At 34.0% G+C, this 27,847-nt stretch overlaps 1 long non-coding RNA gene across 1 annotated transcript; it reads left to right on the forward strand.

Moving 5' to 3' along the window:
- Positions 1-4,026: 4,026 nt before the first annotated feature.
- Positions 4,027-5,349, forward strand: LOC147826550 (uncharacterized). The gene is made up of 2 exons (XR_015438910.1): positions 4,027-4,118; positions 4,973-5,349. It is a non-coding gene; the product is annotated as an uncharacterized LOC147826550 (long non-coding RNA).
- The last annotated feature ends 22,498 nt before the right edge of the window (positions 5,350-27,847 follow it).

Consider the following 27,847-nt stretch of genomic DNA (forward strand, 5'->3'; position numbering starts at 1 on the left):
AACTAATCACAACCATAGGCCATATTTAAGAGGAGAGGAAAAAGAACATATCCTTGGAAGGCAGAGTAAAACTAGGACTGACTTAGGAGACTAGCTACCATACAGTGCAATTGTTAAAGTTCCACTGGTGAAGTGAACTCAGACACTAAAAAGGAAAAACACTGATGGGTACAGTATCTCAAACATTTGAAAATTTGGGAGGAAATAATAATTACAAAATCAATGGCACCAAAGAAATTTTACTGAGTGCAACTAAGGCATTGGAGGAAGAAAATAAAAATCCAAGGTAGTCAGAGGTAATTACCAATTTAAGACAAACAGAGAAAGCCAAAGGGCCTCCTTGATAGGATTCGAAGGGACTTTCACCTCCTGCAGCTGGACAGCAGAAAGTTGTGAATTAGGTACAGGACTTAATTATAAAGATAGCTAGTTACAGGAAGCTGAATTCTCAGTCTTGGAAAGTCCGCTGTACCAACGTGAGGGCCTTTACTGAGAAGAGTGTGACCCTTGGCCATAGGATGGAACCGTTTCAACTGATGCACTGGAGAAAACTGAAACTCCAATTTCCCTGAACTGACTGCAGAAGTGGTCCACCATTCCCTGCTAAAGGCGGCCACACCTCCCTTGATAGAAGAACCTGTAGAGCCTTCTGTCTTGAAAGACAGAATGTGTCCTCAACATCTTTCCCCTCAATCAATAAAATAAAAAGTTTGTTCTTGGATAAGGCCATTAATTCAGTATTTGGCAGATATGATGAAGAGAAAATTAGAAAAAATAAATAACATTATATATAATTTAGAAGAATTTAAAAAATTATATTAAAAGGGAAAAATTATAAGGAAATATTTTATGCTATAATTTAGAAAGTTAGGTGAAGTATATCACTTCATAGTAAAGCATAGTATTATAAAAACTAATTCAAGAAGTATAAAAGTGGAAATAGAAGTATTATTAATGAAGAAATGAACAAATAAAATATACTTTGAAAAAGGAATTATACCAAACTTCAAGCAGCAGATATTTTCCATTGTTTTTATACCTAAACTGTTTCAGAGTAGAAAAAATATGAAAAGCTTTGTAAGGCATTCTATGAGACTAGAAAAATCTGCTATCAGCAAAAGACAAAAGGGGTACAAAAAAGCTATATTTCATTGAATCTCTTCCCGAACATATGAATATTAAAATCTTAAAGTAAACATTAATATACTAAAGCCAGTGGACAATTAAAGAGCACATCATAACCAAGTGGAAGTTGTGTCTGTCTTGACATTTGCAAAAATCAGAAACAATTTGTTTTTTTGGGTATATATGTAATCAAGAAGCAAACTTTCAAAATATTAAGAAATATATAGTGTTGTTGCACTGACACTATATTATACAAAATTCAGATATTGTCACACTATTTTCTGCCTCCTGTTTATAAGATTCTGGTTTTTTTGTTGTTGTTTGTTTGTTTTTTGTTTTGGGGTGGTTTTTTTGTTTGTTTGTTTGTTTTTTGTATCAGGGATCAAACACTGGACCTTGTGCTTGCAGGGCAGGTGGCGGCACCACTGAGCTAAATCCCAGGCCCTAGATTATGCTTTTTTTATCTGATCTCATGTCGACCATCTTCCTCCTCACTCTGTGGGAGGTGAACAGATAGATCCTTGATGGGCTGTTCTGGTGAAGCCTTACTGGCCTGAACCTGACCAGCTATTTCTCCATCACCTTCTTCATACCAGTTAAACAATCAGCTGCCTCTCTGTTTTGTCGGGAAAAGGAGAGGAAAGGTCCTGAAATGTAGTTACAGAACAGAGTCTAACCATAGATTTTTCCAGATCACCTGTTTAAACATTAGAAAATAAACAACTGTGTCATGAGCAGTGGACTAAAGGAGAAAATTCACTTGATTATATTCATTGTTCTTTGATGACTCAAAAATAATTAGCAAGCAGAGAACAAAGGAAAACAGTCCTGGTCTTAAAAAGCATGCTCATTTGAAAATGACAGAAAATCCTACATTTAGTGTCAAAATATACCAAACATTCTGATTAAAGAACGGGAAAAGGACACCTGCCACAACTATGGCAATACTTAAGCGTGTTGAAGCATAGGAGAAAAAAAAGAGCAATAAATATGAAAAAAGAGACAAAGATAATACTTTTTTTTCTAGGAACAACATCTAGTGAGAAGATAGATCTCATTAAAACCAAAATATTTCAAAACAAAATTCAAAAGACTATCAATATCTATTTACTATATATTTACCTGTATTTAATATCATCTTACATATAAAAGAAATACCACAAAAGAGAACAAAATCTGAAAAAGATTGTCAGTGAGAAAAGACTCTCAATTAAACATGAATATATTATGAGGCCTTTATAATTAAATGTGAAGAGTTTAAAAATAGGGAAATAGTTCAGTAAAATTAAATAGAGCACATAAGAGGCTCGTGTATATGTAAGACTGTAATTTATGATTAATATATTCCTTTAATCAGTGGGAAAATAATGTATAATCATTAAATTGTAGGAAAAGTAGCTATCAATATGAAAAACTGAAGATAATATCTATGCCTCACATCATTTACTAAAACAAACCCCAGATGGTATAAAGCACTAAACATTAAGCAAAAATATAAATGTATTAGAGGAAAATACAGAATGATTTTTAAATCAATAGGTAGCAAAGTTCTCCTTAAGAGAGACTTCAACTCGAAAACCATAAAGTATAAATAAGTGTCACTTAAGAAACTAAAAACTTCTGTAGACTTGAAAAAAATGACAGTAGATAAAACACAAGTATCAGAGATAAATTACTGCAACACATTTAGCAGACGAGGTATTAATAACCAGAATGTATAAAGAGTGCTATAAATAATTTCAGAAAAAGGCAAACAACTTGACACTAAAATGAGTAAAGGACTCCAGATGGCAAATCTCAAAAAGAAAAACAAAATGGCCAATAAACCTATAAAGGATATTCATTCTCACATGCAATTGTGTGTGTATGCATGTGGGTGTGTGTGGTTTTTCACTTATTAGATACATAAACTATCAAATTTGAGAAAGAGATGGAAAAACTGGCAGCTTCATATATAACAAGCAGATAGAAGGCTTTTTGATAAAGCATTTGGGAAAGGCAATTAGGAAGTATATATTTTAAATTGTAAATGCCCTTGGTCTAGCAATTTTGCCTCTAACCATGCATTTTCAAGAAATGCATTCTCAAGTGCCCAATGATGTGTGTTCAAAGCTATTAGTAATTTTATCATTTGCGTAAGTGTAAAACTGGAAACACTGAAATACCCATTAGTAGGAAAGTTATGGGTAGAATAGGATGTATGCCATATTAAAAAAGAATGAGGTTTACCTAACATGTACAGCTTGAAATATTTTCCAATCATATTTGTTATGAGAGCACATAGTAGAATATGATCCCCTTTGTGCTAAAAAGTAAGTTAATATATATAAATGCTGCCACCTGCCTCTCAAGCACAAGGTCCGGAGTTCAATGGCCAGTACCAAAAAAAAAAAAACCCATACATATATACCTAATGTACGTGAACGCTTGGGAAGTGAGAGAGGGAGAGGCTGCACTCCGCCCCTGGAAAGTGGTAAGAAATATCAGGAAAGGCATACTTAAGGAATCCTTTCAGGGCTTTCTCTTCGTAGTTATGTATTTTAAAGGTCTTTTACATGGAGAATATAACCATGTATTAGTAGAATAATTCAAAAGAAAGTAACAATTACTGCAGTGAAGTAGCAACGAATTTTCCTTTTTAGTCCCTAGCCACAGCTAGTGATGGGCGAACTGTTTCGCCATGCTATTCGTTTTGGCCAGTTAGTCATACCTTGAGACAAGGCCAAATTTTCCACGGATACAGAGGAAAAATAGCATATCCTGAAAGCAAATCATTCACCACAACAATCATTTCAAAAGCCCTCACTTTACATACATATTTACCTACCTCTGGACCTTTTCCCCCATTGGAATTGAGAATGTTCCTTCCTGAAACTTCTAGTTGCTAAGCAACATTTCCATCTTCCTTTCTCTACTTACTGTTCATCAGCTTCATCTTTCTCTTCTCACCACCACACACTCGCGCACACAGGCTCACAGAAAATTTTCTAGAAGTAAGCTACATAGCTGGTGTTTATTTAGGTATTTGCTCTGTAAGAAATTAAATTTTGTCTTTATTGTTGTACATACATATCCAAAAGAATAAAGAGAAGCTTTTTTTTTTTTGAGGATAGGAACCCAGAGATGGATTTTCAAAAACTCAGGAGAGGATTGGTCTGGGAGTTAGACTTTAGAGATTGAAGACCAGGGTCAAGTGATGGCTCTCAGGTGGCAAAATCTATTATAATTCATTCAGCAAATATTTATTGAGCTACTACTATGTTCTCTACAATGTGCTGGATTTTGAGAACATAATGGTCTATGAAAATAGTCATTACTCTCAAGAAAGTTAAATTTAGATGATGAATGGCTCTTCCTTCATCGTTTTAAAACACTTTCCCCTGAGTTGCGTGATGGCTTGACAGATTGGGAGGGGAATGTGTGTAAACCCCCTGCTCTACTCTGGTGCTGAAGGAATGATAGGATGCAGGACATTTTTCTCCTCCAGCTAACGGAGCCTGGTGCCTGGTAATGGACAGGCCTCAGACAAGATATGAGCTCTAAATGTGGGGTGAAGGCCTTGTCCCTCTGAGCCCTGAAGCTGTGGGTGTGCCCGGCCTGTGGGAGTACAATACGTACACACGCAAGCCGAACAGCATATTGTTTGAGAATCATTGCTCTAGACAAAAACTGCCTGGATTTAAGTCCTAACTGCTTTACTTCCTAGAGATGGGAGTGCTTGCTTCGGCAGCACATATACTTCCTAGAGATGGGAGCCTGGGCAAGTTTCTTAAACCTTTTTCTATAAAACAGAGATAATACTATCCAGATCAAATGGTAATTATAATAAATATTTTTAAATTTTCAGAACTTACTTCACAAGACCCGGAATATGATTTGCGGAGAAAAGGCTGACTTTCTATTCCTTCAGTCTGACGCCTGCTTTGCAGATGAGAACGGAGAGAAGCTTACATCGTAGGCTGCCACGCTTATCTTTCACCAACTCCCAAGAAAACAAAACGCCATGCCGCCCGTCATGTTTGGTTATGTTGTGTTCACAGTTCCCAGCTAGGTCGCCCCAAGCCCTAGGAGCAATAAAAGCCAATGCCTAAAGGGACACATCACTAGATGAAGGAAAAAATGAGCAGAGTTTGTGGCTCCAGGAAGGCCTAGTGATAAAGAACTACTGATGGATTTGGGCCACACATTTAACATCATCAACAATAAAACAATATGACCACTTAAGGTGACCACTTAAATTGTGCTTTGTGGAAGTAAAGGGCGGGGTTTCTAATTTTTTAAAAATTCAGTGCAATAGATGAAGAACAAAAGAAACATTGATGAGAAATGAAATGTTCTCATGGTGTAGAAATAGTTCAAAACATAAAGGCCATAAAGATAAAGAAATCCCAAGGAAAGAGAAAGCTGATTTGAAAAACACATTTGGGAGTCCAACTAAACAAATAATGGAAGGTCCAGAAGAGAGAAAGACAAGATCGGGCGCATTCAGGGTGGTATGGCCGTAGACCAGAAGAGAGAAACAAGGGAAGAAAAGCAGTAATAAACACTAGATACAAATTCTCCTAGCTTCAAGGACTTGATTCTGCAAATTAAAAGTGCTTACTGGATTTGAGAAGGCATGACTTGTAAAAAAAAAAAACCCTCTATGTATATCCTGGTGATGTGCTTGTATCTCAAGGAAAAAAAACAAAACAAAACATGAGCTTCTAAAAAGAATTAGACACAAAACAAAACAGAAACAGACAGACATTAGACTTCGTATCTGTGATTCTGGAGACTAGATAACTTTTAAATACCATGAACAGATTGGTAAGGGGAAAAGACAGTGCCCCAGTGGTCCGAGAATCACAGATAGTATCAGCACTCATCTTATCTGAGAATGATCAAAACATGTCTTTTGCCTTAGACCAAGAAATTAATTTCAAAAAGAGATCTTAACATAAAATATGAAGAACAAAGAAAATAATAGTAAGAAATGACATCTATATTTACATATTACATGTACTATATACTATATTACATATCTATATTACATAAAGGTAGTGTGACTTGAAATAAAGGGTTTTGAAATAAAATAGCATTCTTTAAAGTAATACAAAATAATAGTTTAGAGTTAAAGCACAAAACGCTTTCACTAAAACTTTTGTGTTGAGAAGAAGGAGGAGAGGGGAGATGGGAAAGAATTCTAATCTTAGCTTTGAAAGAATAGGGAATCAAGGCATTCATCTAATTCTTCTAACGGTGGGGAGAAGGTGGAGACTAGATGTGCCTGGTCAGGAGGAATGCATGCTTTAGATTAAACTCAATTACACAAATAAGAAATCTGACTGCAAAGGCTCTTCTGTTTCTCATGTGACAAGCCTGAAAGCAGGCTGTCCAGCACATCATCAGAGCCCCACAAGGACCTGACCGCCTGATTTCTGCTTTGTCCCCCTCTCGAGGCTTTTTGTCATCGTGATCACAAAAGGGCTGCCCCTCTTCAGGGCCTGAAATATGCATTTTAGACAGGAAGAAGAGGAAGGGCAGAGGGAAGCAATATATGCCAACTGAGTAGGCAGCTGAGTCCCATTTCCCTAGAGTCCCATTCAGTAAAGATCTATTCACTATTACTAAAGATCTTGTTCACTATTAGCCAAGTTGTAGTCCCCTATTTAAAAAACAAGTACGGGCAATCATATTTTCACAGCACACCTGCCTCCTGAAAACAAATTCTGGGTAATGCTGAAGGGAAAAATCAGATAGGTAACTGGTGATGTCCACAATAGAAACAGTTCAGAGTTTGCTTTTATATCACATGAAAAAGAAGAAAGAGAAAATAGTAGATTGATCATGCTGAGAGAAATAAGGAAAAATACAGAAAGAAACAATAAATTAAAATAAAAAATAAATATTAAGTGATATGGCAGGAAGTACTTAAATCCTTACTTTCAAATATAATGGGCCAAAATGCTCCAATTTTATTTTAAAAAACAAAACTCAACTCTGTTATTTATAAGAGATATACCTAAAGTGATAAACTAAAAATGACATTAAAAAGATAGAAACATAATTGTCAGTCAAATAAAAAGAAAGAGAGGGAAATATACACAATGAAGAAGGTATTTTATTTATTATACAAATAAAATCACTATTCAGACAAATACCGTCACTACTCAGGTAAAAAAACCCATTATATTATGATAAAAGTCAGCTCTTTCGGAGATGTAATAAGCACATACTCAAATGCATCAAAAAACAGTATGTGATAGTTATCACATAACTGTATCTGATATTATAACTATAAAAATATCTTGAAAAAATGTAGAAACTTTAATATGTCACTCTTAAGAATTAGTCCAATCTAGTAGACAAGAAGCTTATTTTCCATTAAGTATGAAAGAATGAATGGGATAAGAGAGTGGACAAGCAATTATAACATAAGGAAGTGATTGCTATGTTAGAAATGAACACCCGCTATGCCTGACCAAGTTTTAGTCTGGATGCTACAACCACAAAGTAGGTTAGTAAGAGTGGCTTCTGTCTTGTAGGAGCTCAGGATGAAGCAGATAGTTTCATTATGGGATACACTTTAAGGTCAAGCCTTTCTGAAATTTTAAGGAAATACCTTAAACAATACCTGATATCAAAATAATCTACAATAAATACATTTGACTTTACTAAACAGAAAAAAATTTTCAAAACAAAATGTGATTTCTTTTTTTTAGAGCATTAATATTATTCATCAAATAATTTTTAGTGAAGTAAATGTCTGAGGAAAATACTTAGCTAATTAATCATTTTTTTTCTCATTATACAAGAGTATAAAACAGGTGTTCGCAATCCTTTCAAATACTCACTGCTTCAGGGCAAGGGAGTTGGTAACCTTGTTGCTATAATGATCTGCTCAGCTGACAAGTTCTCAGGGGCCAGAAGCCTGACTTCATTACTTAGGTAATTCACTGCTCCTTCAATTTCTCCAGAAAGTGGGCTATTTTCCTACCACACTCCTTTCCTCTTCCAAATTTATCCACTTTTTTTTTCCTAAACGTATTCTGATGTATTTATTGTTGTACTTCTCAGTTGTGATTTGAATATGTAGTAGTTCCTAGAAAAGTAGCTCACATTAAAAGAACTTGAATTTTAAAGAAAATGGAACTGTGAATTACACATCTAGTTTTACTTTGAAATAATGCCTTAGTTAAATGCCAACACAGAAAGATGATACTGAAATATGGACACAAAATTACTCACAAAAGCCTAAGAATATAACAACTAGATACACATTCTTTAAAATATAATGTGTTAGATTACATGAAAATATAATTTAATGTCTCAATTTTAGATGTTTCTTGTATTCTTTCCTGACTATCTGATTTCTTGCAGCTAGGTGAATGCTGGGCATTAAAATTTTAAACCATCTTTGAGATCATCACAAAAAGTTCTCATTCTTTGAGTCTGTTCTTGACAAGCTCATAATTAACATAGTGATTTTTCTGAAAAGATTTATAACATCCTTGGGAGAATTCTACAGATCTGCAGGGCCATTTTGCATTATGACAGTGATCAGAGAATGCCGATTACATTGATTGATAACAACTTTATTGATATACAAAGAACTACATATATCTAAGAGTTAAAACTTGATGAGTTTGAATATATGCAAACACCCTTGATACCACCAACACAACATATCCAATTCTTCTCAAAGTTTCCTGTGTCCTTTTATTTTTCTGTGCATGTGTGATAAGACCATTTAAGATGAGATCTACATTCTTAACAAATTTTGAACTGCACAATACCACATTGTTAATTCTAGATACTATTGTTGTTCAATAGATCTCTCAACATAATTCATCTCATCTAAATTAAACTTTATACCCACTAAACATCCTATTTCCACCAAACTCCAGGCCACTATTGTTTTCTCTGCTTCTGTGAGTTTGACTTTTAGTTAGATAATTCATGCAAGTAGTAAAACTTCTAGAAGCAAAGAATACACGCTTGTTGTGTAAAACTGATGAAGGCTGAAGAAAATGTACATATACACAGTGCAATACTATTAAGCCATAAAATATGAAATTCTGTCATTTTTAACAACGTGGATGAAATAGATCATCATGCTATGTGAAGTAAGCCAGGCACAGAAAGACAAATACTGAACAATCTCACTCACATGGGGAATCCAAAAGAAGTGTATTTAATAGAGGTTGAGAGTAGAATGGTGGTTTCCAGAGGCTAAGGAGGGTTGAAGGGGAAGGATGGAGAAAAGTTGGCCAACGGGTACTACAGTACAGTTAAATAGGGTTAAGAAGTCCTGATACCCTGTTGCTAGTTGGGTCATTGTAAATAACAATTATGTACTGCATATTTCAAAATCTAGAATAAATGTTTTTCATTGTTTTCTTCATTAAAGAAATGGCAAATGTTTCAGAAGTCAGATATATTTAATATAGTTTAAGCATTACACAATTTATATGTGTATCAAAAGAACGTTATCACATTAATATGTACAATACTTATGTTTTTATATATTAGTTAAAAACTAAGTACTTAATTAATAAGAAAATTTAACAGTATGTTTGCTTTAATTTATCATCTTCATTCCGTGTGCTTTTCTTGTACAAATGAATCATGCATAATTCAACAAAAGCCTATATTTCTGAAAAATTTGGACATTAAATAAATGTTATTTTACATTTTATTCCTAGCTACTTGGTCTTAAAATTAATTGGGTTTGAATTTGATATGTACAATATATCTACATATTATGTAAAATCTCCAAAAATAATTTTAATAAAATTGAGAAAAAAATCAGTGTTTCATGTACAAACATTTAAGTCTCCTGATAAAATTTCTGCCAAAATTTAACTATGGCTTAATTTCCTGAGGAATATTTCCAGTCCGAAAAAGAGGAATGGTCCTATTAATATCACTGTGGAAAGATCACATGGTTTAGCAGAGAGAATGGATATTTCACAAAGGAAGATGTTATTTGGATTAATGGGTAGGTGGAAACATCTAGTCTAGTTCTTTCTTTAGCAGTATGCTATAACAAATTGTACTGGAATGCAGACATCTATTAGAGCAAATTCTCTTTGCAAAATGTCAATGATTTTGTGTGCTTCTAATTCCTTTCTGTCTTGAACTTTTGAGCCTCGTACAATAAAAATTATGTATTAGAGAAAAATACAATTGAAACCAGACTCTTACATTGTATCACAAGTTTATAGAGGGCCAGCCTTGTAAGAGTTTAACCAGACAGCAAGTGGGGATCCTCATGTGTAGCCCTGAAGTGCAGCTGCGATATAGTCACAAAAAACAGAAACCACAGAGTCATTTTTAACAGAGTAAATGTCATTTAATGAATTGGTTTAAGAATCACTGGAAAATGAAGAGGGCAAAGGGAAACACGAAAGGAATAGACACAGGAATTACAGGAAGCAGCTCTTACCTCTGGGCCTGGAGGACCAGAGGAAAAGCTTGAGGTTGTTAAAACTGACCAACTGGTGCTGATATCTCGGGAGCTTAAAAGGAACCCTGCATAGCGGAGATTCTGAAGTATAAGGAAGGCCACATAGGGCACCTGCAGACTGGTGTGATCTCTCTAGGAAAGCACTGGAGTGTGGGGATAAAGTACTGCTTCCCAGAAGAACTATTGCTGTGGTGACACCAGAGGATTAGGAAAAATACTGGAAGAAGCAAATGCTTTTTCCTTTCTTAGGTTTCACAGGAGCTTTATTTTGGCAAGAAGCCAGATGACAAAGAAGATATGCAATGTGTAAAGTTCCAGCCGTAGGGTCATAGAGAAGAGCAGAGAAGTGTAGGTTTGAAGGTAAGAGATAATAGCTAAGAAACAGAAAGTACCAGTAATGATTCTACATCTTTGTAGATAGGTACAATCCCAAAATTTAATAATTTAATATTTTAATTATTTATTATTTCAACATTATACCAAATAGAATCCCCAAGACATTAGAATCATAATTAAACTTTTTTGTTACTATCACATTCATAAATTTTTAAAATGTGATGCTTTTTTGCCTTATTACAAATAATGGATTACTTATAACATTGGCATAATTTTATTCAAGTTGCCAATGACACCCTATGTTTTCATAACTTTCTTTATGATATACTCTTAGATTTTCATCACAAAGTTAGTTTTATTATTGGTCTTTGCTTATCATTAATCTCCAAGAATTTTCATCAAATATTACTTTCTTGAAATATTAGTAGTAGTTATAAAAAGAATATTATAAAAATTATAGCATGAATTTGGATTAGGTAACCCTTTTAACAATGAAAATATATGTGTTTCATTTCCAACTTTGGCATGTATACACACACACACACACACACACGAGCAGATCTAGGAGCATAAATAATTTTACTATGATCACATGGTTAATTAATAGAATAATCAACAATATTAAATCTGGTATATTGCCCTTAACATCAGTAAATTGCAATTAATTATTAGTTGCCTACACAGTGTTTTGGGAAGATTCTAACTCAGATTCTTTAGAATATCATATTTCTTTTAAGGAGGAGTGTGATATAAAAATAATTATATTTCTATAAGTCAGTAAGAAAAGAACATAAAAATAGCATCATTTACAATGTTATCCAAATTTACTAAATATCTAGGATTAGATTTGGTAGATAATAGGAAAAATTTCTATACTCAAAAGTATAAAACATTATTAAAATGAAATTTATAAAATAATCCATGTATATGGATTGGAAAACTCCTAGTGAAAAGAGATCAATATTTATCCTCCTCAAATTAATTCATAGATTTAGTTTAGTCTCAATAAAAAAAACTTCAGGTGTTTTTTTTTTGTACTTTGACTTTTTTAAACAAAATGATTGGCCAACTGATTTCAAATTTCACATAGGTGTGCAAAAGACAAATGTGATCAGAACAATTTTAAAGAATGAAGCTAGAGAAATTACAAAACCAAACACTAGGCATCACTATCTATTAAAAGATATATTACTTAAGACAAAGTGTAAGCAAAGATAAACAAATGGACCAATGGAATACAGTACAGAGTAAAAACAAAGCATGTTTAATTTCTGGACAAGATGACACAACATCAAAGATGCCTTTGGACATCCACATAAAAATTATATATTTTTACTCCTGCCTCATCCAATACAAAAGAATCAATATTTGTTGATGCCAGCATATTACTTAGGGTGGGTTTCATGGAGTATGGGAACGATCTGAAGAGGAAACTCTCACTGACACAAATGTGCAGATGCAAGACTGAATTTTTAAAGAATTTCAGTGAGTGCATCCACCCAAAGAAAATTAAACATAGTTTTTGAAGTGCTAGCTGAAATAATTAGATACCAGAAAGACAAGGAGTAAGCAGACGGAAAAGGAAAGCATATATTATGTGTGGATAATAAAGCTGTCTTTCTGTAAACCAAAATAAGAGGATCTAATACTCTAGGTGGATACAAAAGTAAGGGTAAAATACCACAAGTCTTTAATCTAAAAGTACAGTCCATTATAAAGAATAATGGATGGAAAAATCCCTTTCCAACCATGGAATGAACTTTATTTTTTATTATTATTATTTTTTGCTTAAATTATTTTATTGGTACATTTTAGGTATACAATACATTTACATTTATCATTGGGTGCTTGTACCTGTACATGATGTATCTTGGTTCTTATTTTTTCCCCATTTCCTGTGCACCCTTCACCCCTCCACCCTTCCCTATTTACATACTTTGTTCCCTTTTTTTTTTTAATTTTCTCATAATTTTTCCTTTCCATTCTTTCATTTCCCCATCTCCTCCCAACACCCCTACCTCTTTGGACCTTTTCCTATTTCAAAGTATCAATTAATAGTTATTAATCCTTTTAGTCCTTATTTACACTCTCAGTTTCTCACACTAGAGAAACCATTCGGTATTTACACATGTGTGTTTTATTTATTTTACTTAAGAGTATGGTCTCAATATGCATCCATTTAGCTATAAATGACTCGAGTTTTTCATTCTTTGTGGATGAGTAGTACTCCATTTTATTTAAAAAAACACATTTTCTTTACCCAGTTCCCAGTTGATGAGCACTTGGGCTTTTTCCAAGCTTTAGCTATTACAAACTGTGCCGCTATAAACATGGGTGCACATATATTGCTGTGGTATGATTCTTTTAATTCTTTTGGGAAGATACCCAGCAGAGGAATAGCTGGGTCAAATGGGACCTCTAGCCCTAGTTCTCTGAGGTATCTCCACACTGATTTCCACCGTGGCTGCACCAGTCTGCACACCTACCAACAATGGAGAAGGGTTCCTTTCTCTCCACACACCTGCCAGCATTTGTTATTGGTTGATTTCTTGATAGCAGCCACTCTTTCTGGGGTGAGGTGGAATCTCAGTGTTGTTTTCACCTGCATCTCTCGAATGACCAGTGATGTTGAACATTTTTTCACATGTTTATTTGCTGCTTTTACTTCTTTGTCTGAGAAATGTCTGTTCATTTCAGATGCCCATTTTTGAATTAGGTCTTTGAATTTGGGGGGTCTGATATTTTTCAATTCTTTATATATTCTAGATAGTAGATTTTTGTCTGAGGTACAGCTGCTAAATTTTTTTCCCACATTGTAGGTTGTCTCTTAGCTCTGTTGGTGATTTCCCTTGCAATGCAGAAGGACACAAGGACAGTACCAAAAACAAAAATGAGAAGACATTTAAGCAAGGCACAAACTCAGACTTCCACCCCACCAAAGGTAATTTCTGGGGGAAATGAGGTGGAAAAGTCCAATAATCAACCATCTGGACACCCTGAACTGATAGCACAGGAAGTAACAAAACAGATGAATGAGGCTCTAGAAAAATTCAAAGCAGAAATAATCTCCCAGATATCTACAGAGATGGTAGGCAGATTGGAGGCTCTAGAACAGAAACAGATAAAAAAAAAAAGATGAGCTCAGATACATGCTGGAAGCCATGAATACCTAGCATAAGAAAGAAATGGAAACCATGATCACCCAACATAAGAAAGAAATAGAATCCATGAAACAGATTCAAACAGATACTCAGGAAATTAAAAGCTCCACTGAAAGTATCCACAGCAGATTAAGGGAATCTGAAGATAGAATATTGGATATAGAAGACAGGATCACAGTTAAGGACCATGAAAATAGAGATTTCTTAAAAATAGTAAGGGACCATGAGAAATCAATCCACCAGCTGCTAGACGATGCAAAGAAGAAAAACATAAGACTGATAGGAGTCCATGAAAAAACAGGAGAAAGTACAATTGACATAAAAAAACTGTTCACAGAAGTCATAGTGGAAAACTTTCCCGACAGAGGTAGAGAATTGAACATATAGGTAAGTGAGGCATATAGAACTCCAACTAGCCATGATCAAAAAAAATCTACACCTAGACATATATAATAGTCAAGATCCCAGAAATTCAACAGAAGAACAAAATCCTACAAGCAGTTAGAGAAAAGAAACAAATCACCTACAAAGGAAGGCCCATCAGAATCACAGCAGACTTCTCAACGCAAACCCTCAAATCAAGGAAAGCCTGGAGTGAAGTATTTCAAGCCCTAAAAGAAAATAACTTCCAACCTAGACTGTTGTATCCTGCAAAATTATCTTTCAAAATTGACGGGGAAATTAGATACTTCCATGACAAAAAACACCCGAGAAATATCATGAACACCAAACCAGCACCACAAGCAATTCTAACCAATATCCTAGAAAAAATACTATGAAGGTCACAACTCCATGAGGCCCAACAGAGAAAAGCCACCAGGCAAGGTAAGAAACTAAAGGGAAAGGGGGAAAAATAAATAAAAGAGCCAACAAAAGTAAAACATCATGACAAGGATGAATCAATATCTATCAATTATAACCATCAATGTTAATGGCCTCAATTCACCAATCAAAAGAAATACACTGGCAGAATGGATTAAGAAACAAAATCCAACAATATGTTCTGCACAAGACACACTTCTAACTCAAAAATAAATTTGTAGACTGAAAGTAATAGGATGGAAAACAGTTCTCCACACTACAGGAACCCAGAAAAAACCAGGGGTAGCAATATTATTTGCAAACAAAGTAGATTTCAAACCAAAACTAATTGAGACAAAGATGGTTACTACATCCTTCTAAAGGGAACAATCCAAGAGGAAGAGATGGCAATCATAAATATATATGCACCAAATACGAATGCCCCCAACTATACAAAACAAATATTAATGGACATGAAAAACAAATAAGCACTAACACAATTGTAGTGGGGGACCTCAATACCCCACTATCACAAATAGACAGATCATCTAGACAAAAAATTAACAACGAAATTCTAGAACTGAATCAAGTTATTGAACAAATGAACTTAATAGATGTTTACAGAGTGTTCCACCCCAAAAAATCAGAATACACATTCTTTTAGGCTGCACACAGGTCATTCTCCAGAATAGACCACATGCTAGCTCATAGGACAAGTCTACATAAATGTAAAAGAATTGAAGTTACCCCTTGTATATTATCAGACCATAGTGCAATAAAAATGGAGATCAATAACATAAGAAACTGCAAAACACCCACAAATGCATGGAAACTAAATAACACCTTCCTGAACAAGCAATGGGTCCCAGAGGAAATTAAAGAAGAAATTAAATAGTTTCTACCAGTAAATGATAATTCCAGTACAACATACAAGAATCTATGGGACACAATGAAAGCAGTTCTAAGTGGGAAATTCATAGCAGTGAATGCCCATATTAGGAAAACAGAGAGGACTCAGATAAATAATCTAATGCATATCCTCACCCTCCTAGAAAAAGAAGAGCATAACAAATCCAAAGCACATACAAGAGAGGATATTATAAAGATCAGAGCAGAAATCAATGCAATGGAGACTAAGAGAACAATACAAAAAATCAATGAAGCCAATAGTTGGCTCTTCAAAAGAATAAACAAAATTGACAAATCCTTAGCCAATCTCATCAGGAAAAGGAAAGAAAAGGCCCAAATCCATGCAATTAAGAATAAAAAAGTTGAAGTCACAACAGATCCAACAGAAATCCAGAGGATCATCGATACCTACTTCGAGAACCTGTACTCTAATAACATGGAAAACACAGAAGAAATAGGCAGATTCCTAGATACATAGGAATTGCCAGTTAAATGAAGAAGATATGGAAATTCTAAACACCCCAATTACAATGAGTGAAATTGAAAATATAATAAAAATTTACCAACAAAGAAAAGCCCAGGTCCTGACGGCTTCACTGCTGAATTCTACAAGACATTTAAAGAAGAACTATTGCCATTATTCTTTAAACTCATCAAGGAAATTGAAAGAGAAGTAAGGCTTCCAAATGCATTCCTGGAAGCAAGTGTTACTTTGATTCCAAAACCAGGGAAAGACCCAACCCAAAAAGAAAACTACAGGCCAATCTTCCTAATGAACATAGATGCAAAAAATCCTCAACAAGATATTGTCAAGCATAATACAGAGGGTCATCAAGATCATACACCCTGACCAAGTCGGATTTATTCCAGGGATGCAAGGATGGTTCAACATTCGTAAATCAATAAATGTAATGCACTATATTAACAGAGTCAAGGACAAAAACCATATGATCATCTCAATAGATTCAGAAAAGGCATTCAACAAAATCCAACACCCATTCATGATAAAAATTGTACAGAAAATTGGAATAGAAGGTATTTATCTCAACCTGATTAAGGCCATCTATGAAAAACCAACACCTGGGCCAGGGATCTAGCTCAGTGGTTCCACCACCTGCCTCACAAGCACAAGGACCTGAGTTCAATCCCCGGTACCAAAAAAAAAAAAAAAAAAAACCAACATCCATCATACTAAATGGTCAAAAACTGAAAACTTTCACGCTAAAATCAGCAACAAGACAAGGATAACCACTATCACCACTCCTGTTCAATATAGTTCTGGAAACAATAGCCAGAGCAATTAGACAAGAGAAAGAAATAAAAGGAATAAAGATAGGAGAGGAAGAAGTTAAACTGTCATTATTTGCTGACAATATGATATTTTACATAGAGGATCCAAAAAACTCCGCCAAAAGACTTCTAGACTTAATTGACAGATTCAGTAGAGTGGCTGGATACAAGGTCAACACTGAAAAAAACAATAGCCTTCTTTTACACAAATAACAGACTCACTGAGAGAGAAATTAGGGAAACAATTCCTTTTACAATAGCATCCAAAAAATGAAATATCTAGGAATCAGTCTAACAAAGGAAGCAAAAGACCTCTACACTGAAAACTACAGCACTCTGAAAAAAGAGAACAAAGAGGATACAAGAAAATGGAAAGATATCCCTTGCTCCTGAGTAGGAAGAACCAATACAGTGAAAATGGCCATACTTTCAAAACTACTATATAGATTCAATGCAATGCTGATTGAAATTCCAAAAATATACTTCACAGAACTAGAGAAAACAATCCAAAAATTCATTTGGAACTAGAAGAGACCTAGAATAGCAAAAGCAATTCTAAGCAACAGAGACATGGCTGGGGGTATCACAATCCCCAACTTGAAGCTGTACTACAAAGCCACTGTGATTAAAAACAGCATGGTACTGGCAAAAGAACAGACCTGAGGATCAGTGGAATAGATTAGAAGATGCAGAAACAACCCCAGACATGCTCAGCCACCTCATCTTTGACAAAGGAGCCAACCACTCTCGCTGGAGGAAAGATAGCCTATTTAATAAATGGTGTTGGAAAACTGGATTTCAACCTGCCAAAGATTGAAACTAGACCCATACCTATGACCATCCACTAAACTAAGATTGAAATGGATTAAAGATCTAAATATTAAAACAGAAACATTAAACTTGATGGACGATAAGTTAGGTAGAACTCTTGAAGACACTGGCTTAGGAAAAGACTTCATGAACAAAACCTCTGTTGCCCATGAACTAGCAAAAACACTCAACAAGTGGCATCTCTTCTTATTAAAAAGCTTCTGCACTGCAAGAGAAACCACCAACAGTGTGAAGAGTCAAGCCACAATGTGGGAAAAAATTTTCACCTGCTGTTCCTCAGACAAAGGCCTACATCTCAAATCTATAAAGAAGTTAAAAAGATCAGATCTCCAAACTTTAAAGGCCCAATACAAAAATGGGCATCTGATATGAACAGACATTTCTCAGACAAAGAAGTAGAAACAACAAATAAACATATGAAAAAATGTTCAACATCACTGGTCATTTGAGAGATGCAGATGCAAACAACACTGAGATTCCACCTCACCCCAGAACGAATGGCTGCTGTCAAGAAATCAACCAATAACAAATGCTGGCGGGGGTGTGGGGAGAAAGGAACCCTTCTCCGTTGCTGGTGGGATTGCAGATTGGTGCAACCACTGTGGGAGTCAGTATGGAGATACCTCAAATAACTAGGACTAGAGGTCCCATTTGACCCAGCTATTCCTCTGCTGGGTATCTTCCCAAAAGAATTAAAAGAATCATATCACAGAGATATATGTGCACCCATGTTTATAGCAGCACAGTTTGTAATAGCTAAAGCTTGGAAACAGCCCAAGTGCCCATCAACTGGAGACTGGATAAAGAAGATGTGTTTTTTTAAATAAAATGCAGGACTACTCAGCCATAAAGAATGAAAACTAGAGTCATTTATAGCTAAATGAATGCATATCGAGGCCATACTGTTAAGTGAAATAAATAGGAAACTCATGTGTAAATACCGAATGGTTTCTCTAGTGTGAGAAACTGAAAGTGTAAATAAGGATTAAAATGATTAAAATGAATAAGTGATAATTTGAAATAGGAAGAAAGGTCCAAAGGGGTAGGAATGATGGGAGGGGAAGGGGAAAGGGAAAAAGGGAAAGGAAAAATTATGAGAAAAGAAAAAAAAATGAAAATGATGTCTATGTAAATAGGAAAGAGTGGAAGGGGTGAAGGGCACACAGGTAATGGGGAAAAAATAAGAATCAAGATACATCATGTACAGGTACAAACACCCAATGATAAATGTAAACGTGTTGTATACCTAAAATGTACCAATAGAAGAACTTAAGAATGAAAAAAAAAAAACCTATAAAGTTTACAGAAATATATGAGAAGTTGAACAAGTAGAAAGGCATGCCTTTTCTTGGATAAGAAAATTAAAAGTAATAAAGGGGCCTTCTGAAATTAGCTTATAAATTTAAAATGTTCACAATTAAAATATTCCGCCTCTCTGTGACTCAAAATCTTTAACTATAAAATAGCAGTTAAAAGGAATAATAATAAAAATCTACATTATATGGTTTTTATGAAAATGAATTAATTTTTGGAAAGACTTTGTGTCTGGTAAGCACTATATAAGAGACAGATTGCTAGATAGATAAATAGATATCTAGATAGTTAAATAGAAATAAATCAATGGATTTTTATAGTGGGGATAGGAAGAGAGAAAATTCCTAGTTTATATGAAAAATAAACTTGTAAGAAATAATACAGAAAATTGTGTAAAATGAGCTACTATAACTAAAAGTTTGAAGCTACCATAGATTCAGTAAACCAAATGAAGTATTCAGAAATGGATCTAAATATCCATGGGAATTTGGTATATGATAAAAGTCATTTCAAGTCAGTGAGAAAATACGGATTTCTTAACAGATGAGATGATAACATGAGAATAACTATCAGTAATGAATTAAGTTGCAAGTCTCCTGGAATATGAATAGATCAGCAATAACTCCTAAACTCCCCTGAAGAAATGGACAAACTCAGACGTTTCCTTGTTTATAAAGGAATCAACCTTCCAACCAAATACTTCCCCTGACACATGCACATTTAATAATCAGTGACAAACAGCAAAGAACAGTCCATATATAGCCCATTCTGTAAACTTGATGAAGTCTCAGTTGAGCAAAGTTTGAGACATTTTAACCATTAATTTGCATGAGATTGATATGAATAGCATGTTAATACATTATCATCGTGTATCCCACATAGAGCATTTTTTAAATGTCAAACAAGGCAGGTAACAGAACTAAAGGGAAGTATGTGAAAGGTTTCGTGTTCTCCCATATTCTCTCTCTCTCTCTCTCTTTAATTTTATCTCTCTCTCTCTCCTTCTCTCACCCTTAGCAATCAGACAAAAACCAGAAACAATTAAAAGAAAATATATTCTGAAACCCTAAAAAGGAATTTTTATTTATTGTTTGAACATAATCTCTTTCAAAAGCTAGTTCAAACAATAAATATAAATTAGGAAAATATTTTCAAAAAGAAAAGGTGACAAGAATTAATACCATTAATATAAAGTTGTAGAAACCCACCAGCTACTCAGTAGAAAAATAGGGACAGAATATGAGACAAGAAATCATAGAAAGTCAAATCTAAATGATAGTTACATACATGAAAAGATCCTGAACATTATTTAAAGTAAAGAAATTCAAAATAAATAAGATTTCATTTTTCAACCAGGATGGATAAAAATTTTAAATATGATAAAACATGTGGTATGGGGAAACCAGAGAAATTTATACATTGCAATTGCCAATGTGGACAGGAACAAAATGAGCCTTAGGCTTTTACTACATACTTTTGTACTTAAGATTTATTACTCTTTCCAAGGAATATGGAAGGGAAAATAAGAAGGAAAGAAGGATGGAAAGAAGGAAGGAGCATGTACTTTATTAGGGGTTTTATTCAGCATAAGATTTTCATCCTTTTAACAGCTGTAATATTTATTTGCTAACAATTATCATTTTTGATTGAATGATAAATGAAAACATAGTCAGCTCTTTTATTCTTAAAGTCAAATGTCAGAATACATACATGAGAATGCTCCATCTTGGTTGTTTTAGTTCTGTCATTCTCTTCTTTGAATGGAGACCAGCGCAGCATTTATTGCAATGAATGGCTATAGGGCTTCCATGTAGAAAGTGCATAAATGCAATGATTCGGAGGACAAGAAAAGTTAATCATTTTGTAAACAACTTTGTGTGCCTATAAAGCAATCCTTGAAATGAAATGTGCAATTTTTTCTTGGAAAACATGATGGTGATGGGAATTTACTAGAATGGACCACATATTATCATGAAACAGATTTACTTTCTTCACATAAAATGACAGCAATTTGCTCTGTTGTCATGTTCTGCTTTGCTTCCCAGGCAACATTTAATCTTATTTCAAATATAAGTAAGTTGCTTATATTGAGAGTAAATAGATTAAAATAGATAATGAGAACTGCATGGAAAAACTTGCACCCCTGTCATATCCAAACAATTCAATTAGAGCACAACACAATCTAGCAAAAGATTCCCTATCAGCGCAGACTTAAAAGATTTCCTTCTCTCAGTTTTGCTGGTATTTGCAGTGTACAGATTTATTAAAATAATTATCTAGTGAGAATCTATAGCTGTTTGCCATACATTAGCTCTCTGATTTTATGAAAATGAATATCATAGATATTTTCTCAGGGGATATTCAAATTAGTCAAAGAGATAGATGAGTAAAATAATAATGCTAATAATATGGGAAGCTTTCTGGTTGAAGAAGGTGTGCAAGCACATGCATTTATCTTCACTTCTACTGAAACCCTACAAAAATGGCAATAAAGGATAAACTAAAATTAAATAAATTATAAACCTACATGGAAAAATAAAACAAAAGAAGAAACTATGGCAATAAAATTTATAAAGATGAAACCTAGATAGATGAGTTTCAAATCACTCAGCAAACCTGAAATATCTGCAAAGATTCCTCCAAAGAGCTTCACATTGCTCAACAGTGTTAGAACTCTCTGTTCAATCTATTAAGATTATGATGTTGGAAAAGCTGACAAGACATAAGACAACTGTCCTCCTAGTAGAGACAATTCTTCTGATACTTAGCATGATTTTTTCCAAGTAAAAATTACTAACTTTATTAAAATGTTTTAATGATTATTTATACTTTTTAGGATGGGTAGCCAATTACTTCTGTGCACACATTCACTTAGTAATTGGTAGCAAGAGATGGCTATATGACTTCCTCTCCAGATTTGTATTATTCTTGTCTATTAACAGAATCAGAGCACAGGTTTTATAAAATAGGGATTCTGTCAACCTCTACAGATTCAAAAACCCCTAGTTTTACCTACAACACTGAGAACAAAAGGGGGAAATATCAAAATTTAACAGCAACAAATTCATCAATGTTTGTGCAGAAACTAGACCTACTATTAATTTCTCAGATGCTTATGAAATTACTTCGCTCATGAAATGTTGAGAGCTATGAGACAACTAGTTATTTAAAAAAATGGTGTACCTGGTTGGAACTGACATATGATATGAATAGGTGAACAACAACAAAAATGAAACAGAAGAAAAAGTTCCTATATTCCAAATTTGCTCTTTGTCTTTAGTTTATAAAGCAGCAAATAAGTAATCACACTTGTTTAAATCAGCTCTAATCAGTTGATCACACCTTTAGTTTAGTACATCACCCTGAAAGCCAGCTTTTTTTCAAACTCCACGCTGAATATCAGCCAACCCTTAAAATCTCTCAGTTCTGGAAACGAGATAACCCCTAATCTTCATGTTTACCCAAATAGAGGTTGACTCTTTATTCAGAAAGACTTTCTAAAAACATATTTCTATCTTCCCTTACAAATAACCATGTGGCTTGGCGTCAGATATATTAGTAGTAATCTCTTCCTGCATCCCACTTTATACTCTTTTGTTAGAATAGAAAGTCCAAAAATAGAGCTAAATTCACCCTTAGAATTACTATATTATAAAGTTTTATATTGAATCGTCAAAAAAAGTAGGACCTTTTAATACATGGTGCTTGGGTAATCAGGAGCCATATGAAAAAGTAAAATTAGATACATACCTCAGACTAAACATCAAAGTAATTACAAATGAATCAAATATAAAAGTATAAAAACATAAAGATAAAAGTGCATGGAAGAATTCCCCTACAACTTTAGATTTAGAAAAGACTTTCTAGGATTCAATAATTAGAAACCATAAAGTCAACTAACTTAAAAAGAAGTAATTTCTTGCCAGTAAATATGTATCACAAATAAAACCCCAAACAAATGACACTCCAGGAATAGATATCTGCAATTCAGATCACAAAACCCAATCTCTTTAGTTATAGATATTTTTAAAGTACAATATAAATAAGAAAAAAGACAATGAACTTATAAAAATGGATAAAAATAATAGTTTACAAAAAAACATTATTATTGACATGAAATTGTTTAATCTGACTTATAAGTGGAGAAATGTTAATTGAAACTACACTCAAATATTATTTCTCACTCATGATACTGTCAAAAATCCAAATGTGACAATACATTGTGATGTAAAACTATGAATAAAGTCATTCTATTACCAGGAATAAAAAATTGTACAGTCTACTTATAAATAAAGTTGTCAAAATTACAAGTTCATGTATTCTTTGACATAATAATCACACCTCTGGGAATTTATCCTACAGATAAACTAGTATATATATCAAATAAAATATCTATGTTTCTTCATTGCAGCATTGTTTGTAATAACAAAAGATAGGAAATAACCTAAGTATACACTGAGAGTGAACTGGTTATGATATATTTATATAATGAAACATTACTCAATACTATATCAATATTCAAGTGACAAGATCTCAAGATTATGTTATTAAATTTAAAACAATGAAATATTTAGAGTATTCTACATACTATGTCAATGTTTGTATTAAACAAGGAAAGGTAAAAATGCAGTTATAACTGCTTGTGTTTGCATTTAAGAAAAAAAAAATACTGGAAAGATAACAGAGGAAACTAGTAAAATGGAAGAGGGAGAAAATGGTGAAAGCGAAGGGCCTGGGAAAACAGTAATTGTCAGCATATTTTTTGTATTGTTTTGATTTTTGAACCAAAAATACGTAATGTGACTCCATTACATATTTAAGACTTATTCAAAGTTTTAAAACTGGGGAAAAACTATTGGCTTGCACCTAGTATTTACTTTTTATTGGTGTTCCAAACCCTAATAAATATGTAATGATACATTCTTTGAACATCGAAAAAATTATGCCAAGTGCTAATAATTTCAGACTTGGATCCAATGGCATACGCTCCGTACACTAATAAGAAAGCTCCTGTGGTACCAAGAGCTCTCACCTGAAAAAAATGCTTGGAAGAGTTGAATGTCTCCTGGTGAGTGTACTTCATATGATACTCTTCCTTTTCACGGCAGTGAGACAATATGAGTGTATCCATCTTCTTTTGGCAACCGACATACCTGGATTAATGCTCTGTGTCAAAAATGTCACTGTGTTTCCAGAATACTCTAGTCCACTCTACTCCAGTCCATTCTAAAATCGTGAGCTTTGTAAATTCTTAGCCATTTTAATTTTGCAGTTTAAGAATAGAAAATATAACTCTATCAAAGGAACTGATTTTATCTCCAGAACTCACACTTACTAATGATTGCCATGAAATTTGTTGGGTTAATGCCATTTAAATTATTTTGTTCCTACCAAATATCATCTTCCCTAAATGAAAGATCAGCTATATTTATAATTGAAGTACATTAATATGGAGGATGTAATGATCCTTTCATGTTGGATTAGGAGTCCTTTGAGGCAAATAAAGCACCTTAACCTTTTAGAATGGGTCTGCTTTCCAATCCTGTTCATACTGAGGCAATGAGACAGCACCCACCAGACCTCCATTCCTGAGGAGATGCGCAATGGAAGACTACACTCTTAGTGGCAAAGAGTGATGCACTTGATAGCTGAAAATCAGAATTTCTTCCCGATTTACCAAGCCACATACAAAATAAAATCAATTATTGTCAAATTATACCAGTCTGAGAGCTGGATTCTCTTTACAAGGTCATCTAGCCTTTCAAGGAAGAAATTGAAGAATAAAAATTACATACTTTACTAATGTGTGGGGTGGTGGTTTATTTATTTAGAGTAATAATATGTTTCTTAAGTTACAACTTTAAAGAAGGACACCAGGAGCCTTTTCACCTGAATTCTAAACAAACAGTGTATACTTTGTATGTATTTAAATCTGAGAAATTAAATCTGAAGAATAAGAAGTAGCGCAGCTCTGTCAGACGCCATTGCCCCTGGAGTGGCAAATTCAAAAAGCCCTCGGCCATCTTGCTGAGTGAGAAAGACCAAGACCAGGGTGCAAATCAACAACGAGAACTCTCACACATTGATGTTGGGAATGAAAATGTTTATAGCCACTTTGGAAAACAGTTTTGTAGTTTATTACAATTTTAAACATATATCCAACAATTTCACTCCTAAGTGTATAATTATGCAAGAGAATTTAAAACCGTCCACCCCAAGATATTCGCTCAGATGTTCAAAGCACCCTTATAAAAACCCAAAGTTCATGAATAATTAGGTAAATAAATTTTGTTATAACATATTCATACAAAGGAAAACTAGTCCATAACACAGATGCATGAAATAATGGACATGCCATAGTTTGTCTAAAGCATTACTATCTGAAAAAAATGCCATTGACAAAACTCTGTATGACTCAATTTATATGAATCAGGCCCTGAGGGTTTCCAACCAAGTGTCTCACTGGGGCTTCCCGGAAGCCCTCCTGTCTATGACTTTCCCTCTCCTGCCCCATCCTTTTGGGAAACTTCCTCCAAGGAACCTCAAGAACCCACCTAGTCCCTTGCCCCTACCAGAGATACATATGTGTGTGTGTGTGTGTGACTTTTTTAAAGGCAAAACTATAGTAATGGAAAGTAGATTAATATTTTTCAGGCCAAGAAAGGGATTGATATGCACGTGAACCAACTCCCCAGGATGAATATGATCATTTTGTATTGCAATACATACTAATAAAAAAAAGAAAAAAATGACATGAGGAAGCTTGTGGAATAATGGAAATTTTCTAAACCACAATTGTAGTTACTTGATTGTGTCCATTGGTTAAAACTCATAGAATTGTTCACTTAATATTGATTTATTTTGGTACATCTAAGATATAATTAAACTGATTTAGAAAAGCAAAAACGCATAGGTAATAAAAGGATTAGAATACTGTCAGACTTTTCAGCAGTGAAATTGAATACAAAAATAAATTGGAACAGTGTTTCTGTTTCAAAAATTTTTTTAACTTATATTCTATGCTCAGCATCAAGGGTGGAATAAAGACACTTTCAGACTTTGAAAGTCCCATTTGTTTGTCTCTATACACATCATTTCTTAAGAAAGCTTCTAAAGGAGACAGCCTGTTAAAAGACAATAACTAGTAAGACAAAAGATATGAGATACATAAAATAGAGTAATACAATGGGAGGCAAAGGGAATCCACAAAATGGTGGTGAACCCAGCATGATCACTGAGCTACTGGTTTAGAGACAAATCACTTTGGATTTCAGCAAGAAAATGATGGACTCCAGGACAGGGGGATTAAAGAAAATAAAATTCATATAAAAATCTATCCAGATCAAAACATTGAGAAGAACTTTTCTGTAAGGCAAAGATTATGCAGATGATTTAGTAATAGCTGTGTAGAAAAGTAAGGAGGCAAAAAAATGAGATAATAATGGGAAAACAAAAAGTACAAGAAAGAAAATGTGTTCAAGCTATATAGTACAATTATGATATATGTATTTATATGTGCCGTTGTGTATATATAAATATTTATATATGTGTATGTATAGGTATTGGTGGCCTGTATGGAAGGCATGAAAAACCATTAAATTTTTACTTTCCACAGAGAGAATATTAAAAAATTAAGAAATGACAGTATAAGTAGTAAGAGCTTATTATTTGGATATAATGAATTAGAAATAAAAAAGGAACCTAACACTGTGGAAATCAATATGGAGATACCTCAAAAAACTAGATTAGAGGTCCCATTTGACCCAGCTATTCCTCTGCTGTGTATCTTTCCAAAAGCATTAAAAGAATCATACCACAGCGATATATGCGTACCCATGTTTATAGTGGCACAGTTTGTGATAGCTAAAACTTGAAACAGCCCAATTGCCCATCAACTGGAGACTGGATAAAGAAGATGTGGTTTTTTTATAAAATGGAGTACTACTCATCCCTAAAGAATGAGAAACTAGAGACATTTATAGCTAAGTGGATGCACTTAAGTGGATGAGGCCATACTCTTAAGTGAAATAAATAGGACACATATGTATAAATACTGAATAGTTTCTCTGGTGTGAAAAACTAAGTGTAAATAAGGACCAAAATGTATAATTGATATTGTGAAATAGGAAGAAAACATCTAAAGGCGTAGGGGAAGTGGGGGGGAAGGGAGGGGAAAGGAAAGAAGGGAAAAGAAAAAATATAAGAAAAGGAAAAACATCAAAACAAAGTCTTTGTAAATAGGGAAGGGTGGAGGGGGTGAAGGGAGGGCAGGGGAATGGGGAAAAAATAGAAACCAAGATACATCGTGTAGGGGTTCAAGATCCCAATGATGAATGTAACTGTACTGTATACCTAAAATGTACCAATAAACTTAATGGGGAAAAAAAAAAGGAACCTAAGAGTCAGAAGTAGCTGACTTTGGGAAACAGGCTATTACATTTTATTATAAGGCTTCTAACACTGCTTATTTAAATCACATGCATGTATAACCTGGATAAAATTCTACATTTAAAAAAATCTTACATAATATTCAGTTTGTGAGAAATTCTTGAAAAAAATAACAAGATTCTATAGGAGCACAGTAGCTCAGCAAGGAGTGAAGGCAGAGTTCAGAGAAATCTTCTTAGAG

The sequence above is a fragment of the Heterocephalus glaber genome, unplaced genomic scaffold (assembly GCF_053883595.1).
Source record: "Heterocephalus glaber isolate CG9 unplaced genomic scaffold, H.glaber_assembly_v1.0 deba00001465, whole genome shotgun sequence".
Classification (NCBI taxonomy): Eukaryota; Metazoa; Chordata; class Mammalia; order Rodentia; family Bathyergidae; genus Heterocephalus; species Heterocephalus glaber.